We start from the raw sequence: 5,334 nt of genomic DNA, 5'->3' as shown, positions 1-5,334 counted from the left end.
AAAAAGAAAAAGAAAAAGAAAAAGAAAAAGAAAAAGAAAAAGAAAAAGAAAAAGAAAAAGAAAAAGAAAAAGAAAAAGAAAAAGAAGCTTGTTGGCAGACTAGGTGTCTCATGTTTTTTAATATAACTAGTTTATTTTTGATTCAGGTTTACACGCACAGATTGAAAATACAGGCTTTTCAGGGCATGTATTGCTTTAAATATGTAATACTACTCATATTGCTGTCTAGAATGTTACAGTACCAAATGTGTTTAAAAAGTCCTCTGTTCTATAGCCATGAATGCAGAGTTTGTTTTTCTGCATTAACATCTGTTTGCATTTGCATTGCTGCACATCTATTTAATAAAAGACTACACCCTTCGGATATTAATGGTTCTATACCAGTAGGTATGAAGTTTGTTTGTGCATTCGGTTTGTAGGTGTGCTTTTATGACAGTATTGCAGCTCTTGTAGAACAGTTCAAGGCATCTGTAAAAGTTTTTGAAATATATTGTAAAATAATAAAGGATAATATAACTAAAAATATGGCTGCTGTTGGCTTTTTAAAGGTTGTGACATTCGAGTTTTTTGTGGTACTAAAAGTACATGGTTATCTTATTTAACAGTGCAATACAAGTTAACAGTCTTAGTGAGACCTTTGCTGCATGTCACAATGAAGGGTTTTTTTTGTATCTTTACAGCATACTTTCATTTCAAACAAAGCTTTTGTAAAGAATAGGTAAGTAGAAGCTACTTAAGGATATAATCTCTAATTCATTCTTAAGCTTTTTTTTTTAAGAACATCAGTTTTCTTTGACTGATGGTGTCTAGCACATATTTTGTTAGGGAAAATAAGCAAGCTTCACTGTGGTAGTTGGTTTTGAAAAGCTTTCTGTAATCAAAAAACACATAGTTGACGATTTCATACTTATCCTTTTTCAGAGGTCACGTGAAAGGTAATAAAGCTCTTTGTCTTAAGGAGATGAAAATTAAATAAATATAAAATAGAGGCTTGCAGAAAGAATTGGAACTGGCAGACAGTTGTGGTCTCACATTGCTCTAGCTATTTCTTGCTTTCCAAGGAATTCACTGCCTTGCATTTAAGATCCTGAATTGTCCTAAGGTAATAGCAATGTAAAGCATAATAGAATAATCACTACCATGTTTCTACATAATAAGAGCAAATGCTGATGGGATAGGTAGAGGCAAAATTGAGATTCATAGCTGTGCCTCAGTGAACAGCTGTCAGAGCCCTGTAAGCATTCTGAAGTATTATGAAATACAACATAGTCTTGCTTTCCTGCTCCACAAACACCTATGGCTTATTCTGTGCAGAAATAGCTGATGTTGCTGAGCTTTGCCAAAGGCCGTTTAAGCTGGTGGCAAGTGTACTGTGTGGGGCTAATTCAGAAGAAAGCATTGAATACCTAGGCAGATGCAAAGTGGCAGGTGTGAAGTACTCCTATAACTGCATGCAATGTAAAATAAAATGTGGGTGCTCCTTTTTGCCTGTGAACAGCTCCAGCTGTCAGCTAGCGAAGTTTAAAAACATAGGTAATAAAAATTAGCAGCAGCATTCTGTACTGTATTTCTCTTCCAGAAGGCTGTCCTGTTTCTTCTTCTTCTCCATCTATTTTGATTTCCTAAAATCTGAGCAAATCTGTTGGTGAAAATTAAGGATTATGAAAATAAATAAAGATAGGGATGAAAGTATCTTCTCAATCATCTCATGTTCCGTTTGTAATTCTTAGGAAAAGTTAAAAGGCTGTTATTTGGCAGAAGGGGTCAGTGATGGGGTCACTGGAGACTTCTTCAGTCAGGTACAGCAGCTAATTAGCCTCAGGGGTGAGACTTGCTGTTAAAATTCCTGCTCTAAAGCTTTAGTGTACAGCTGTCCTATTTCTTGTTTACATGGAGCGGGCAGCGCACCACCTGTTTTGTCTGCTTTTCATGCAGGATTGAAAAAAAATCTGATTTAAATTGTCACTAATTTGCGTGTATATTGATTAAAACACAGAGAGCAAGGCAGACTTGCGTCAGTTGATGCATACAGAATTTAAGTATTAAAATTTCTTCATGTTCATTTGTGTGAATGTTACACTGGATTTGTTAATGACTGGAAGAGTTAGAGCTGTAGAATAAATTCAGATCCATTGAAGCAGCTTAGAGTTGTTCAGAGATACAGAAGTATCTCAGATAATGCACGCCTTTACCACAGCTTTGTGCCATTTGTTGTGGTCGGGGTTGTTTCTGTTGAGTTAGCACGTAAAAGCTGCTCTGCAGGTCCTTCCCAGTGGCTGGGCTTCGGCCTGCGGGAAGGCTGGGCACAGCCTATTGCTCACAGCACTACTTCGTGTTTGAGGCCTGCTGAGTGCCCACTGCTCAAATCAGGGAACTGCCCAAGCTTGTGCTGACCTGACGAGGTTTCCCGAGGGGCTAACAAAAGCAGAACTGGAGCCACGTTCACCAGATAAGAAGCACTTTCATGCTAGAAGCACATGGCAAAATATATGAGTGGTGTGGAAAGAGTCTTCTAAGTACTGCATATGAAAAAAAATTAACACCGCGAAGCCACCATTCTGCAGGAGCATTGCTTTTACTTTTGCTCAGAGCACTAAGCGTGAATCACAGAATTACAGTATCACAGAATGGCTTGTGTTGGAAGGGACCCCAAGGATCAGCAAGCTCCAATCCCCCTGCCACAGGCAGGGCCAGTAAACGATCCACCTGAGGTGGCTCAGGCTGTGGGTGTGCTGGCATGTAGCTATGGGGAGCTGCCACAACAGCTTCTCTTGGGCCCAGCTGTCTGCTCCTTTACAAAAAGAGAAGGCAAGCAAGCAAACAGGTGGACGGTAAGCAGGGAGCAACTAGCATGCTGCTCCTCTCAAACGTCCTGCCGACACACGAGCGTCTGTAACATGAGCTCTTTACAAGGTGCTTTTATGCTGTCCTCATTTTGCAAACTGTAACTCCTTTTATCTAAAACTTGTTGGGAATCCTGGCAAGTGCAATACCTTGTGGGCTGACTCTGACTTGTAGTGACGTTACAAAACCAAGCTGAGCTGTCTTCCATGTTAAGAGAAACCTTTGCTTGGTCTGTCCTGGAATAGAAAAGTTAATTGTGATGTAAGCAACTTTCCATGTTGAATTATACATAGGATTGCACCACAAGTCAGGCATGATTGAAAGCTAATTTTCTTCTCAAATAGCTCATATCAATTTACTGACATCCCACGTAAGGAATAACTGTTTGTAATAAATACCTTTTCTAGTTGTTTTTCCCCAAAGAAGAAAATTCTGCTACCTCTGCACATGTTGTGGTATGTTTCCAAAGCTTTGCACAACAATGTTCTTTCAGCAGCACTGTGTGCAAAGCACACCCAAGGCCTTTGCTGTCTTCACATATACTAGAGCATCGACCTGACAGTGGTGTTTGCTCCCCTTTCCACAATTAATGGGTAGCTGTGTCTGATACCTGAACACTTCTCTAAAGAAGATGCCATCTCCCTTTTAATTTCCTGTATATGCACTTCCAGGTAACTCATTCGAGCATCTTCATTGTACTTATTTTCAAGAGCTGTTCTTTCAGCTCCCCTTCTTTGCTCTATCACGTTGAATATGGTGACACAAAAAGATGTCACAACTGTTTATGAACTTTTAGTGATGTTTCCTTCGTTAGGGAAGAATCCAAAGTGTGTTAATTTGTAATGAACTTGAAAGGTCGGGGAGAAGATGCAGGATGGGAAATCCCATTCTCGGGAATTGTGGGAGAGAGGCAGGGGGAATCTGGAAGGAGGTTCCAAGGGGAAACAAGATCTGTATTTGGGGAAAGCTGTTCCTTTTTGCCAGAGGAACAGTGCTGATTTAACATTAGATGAAACTCTCTAAGGGTGATGGTTTACCTTGTATTATTGCAAAATGAATAAAAGCTTGAACTACCATAATAGATTTTTTTATTATAAAAACCTGTATTGTTAATGTGAAAGTCTCATGGTTAATGCTGATGAAGTCATTCATGTTCATTATCTTGGTATGAAACTGGAAGCTTATACACTGCCCATGTTTTCATGGCTTTACCTCTTTACTAAAATATGCGCTGTAATGTTTTAGCAAATAGCCATTATTGTTTATACACTGTAATTCAGAGGGATGTAGTAAATGGTATATTTTAAGGAGTCTATTTCTTTGCATATAAAATAGCTGTAAAGCTTACTGGAGGTGAATAGTGGCTACTACTTAGCTCTCAATTGTTGGCCACATTACTGAAATGATGAAGATATATCACTGGCTATAATAGGAAAATAGCTGCCATTTAACACAGTTGAGCATTAAGGCTGTCATTTACGCTGCTGAAGCAATCTTATTATTACAGTGAATGTAAGCTGCTTTTGTTTCTCCATATGTGTAGATGTTCTGGTGTATAAAATGCCTTGCTGTTTGTAACAGTAAATTACGTGAGCTAGAAGGATACTGTTGCTCTTTAAATGAAGTTTTACCTGGGCCCTTTGTCACAATAAAGTAAAATAATGGCTGGTTTGGGAATCTGTTCCACTGAAGTAATTTCAACAACAGAATCATTTTGTGCCATCTTTACAAATTTTGTTCTAAGAAAAATCAGAGCAGACAAAATCACGCTCTTATATGTAATCCTTCACAGTGAGAACAGCTTCTAGAAACAGGACTTTCATGGAATCATGGAAAATCCCAAGGTGGAAGAGACCCATAAGGATCACTGAGTCCAACTTTGCATGGCTTATTACCAAAGTAAGAGATGCACAATACCCATTTCAAGGTGAGTGCCCTGCAAACCTTGTCCGTCTGCAATGTCTCAAGAGTCATGATTTCTTTGGTGTTATGCCTGCAGTCTGGATTTGTGTGCGTAAGGAGACGAATTGAGAACTCAGCTGTTTTTCTTTCTTCTATTTTCAGTGTGTATTCATACACACTGTACTGATGATAAAGAACCCTGGCTCAGGTTTCACTAGTGCAATAGCTAGAAAGGCACAATTCAATCAGGGCTGTGTAAATTTGGAAAGGGAAATTATAATTAATGGGGAAAACCACAAAAAAATAGTTCTAGGACTTTAAATGTTGCAATATATCTAAATTTAAAATAAATGCTTTATGATACACTGTTCATAATGTACAAGATAGCACGTTACAGAAGCATGACACTGACTTCTCTGTAGAGTGGATTGACATCTGGGAAAATACTCTTAAGAGCTAGACTTGATTATTACTTGTAAAGAAAAGACCTTTAATGTGTAAAAGTAATCTGCATTATTTACAATAATTAGAATGGGAAGAAGAGAGGACAAAAGCTAATGCCACAAAATAAAAGCTAGAATGCAGCAT

Source organism: Lagopus leucura, unplaced genomic scaffold (assembly GCF_019238085.1).
Source record: "Lagopus leucura isolate 7727_CA_CO unplaced genomic scaffold, USGS_WTPT01 Super-Scaffold_100002, whole genome shotgun sequence".
NCBI lineage: Eukaryota > Metazoa > Chordata > Aves > Galliformes > Phasianidae > Lagopus > Lagopus leucura.
The sequence above is the reverse complement of the archived record's forward strand: the minus strand, read 5'-3'. Positions refer to the sequence as shown.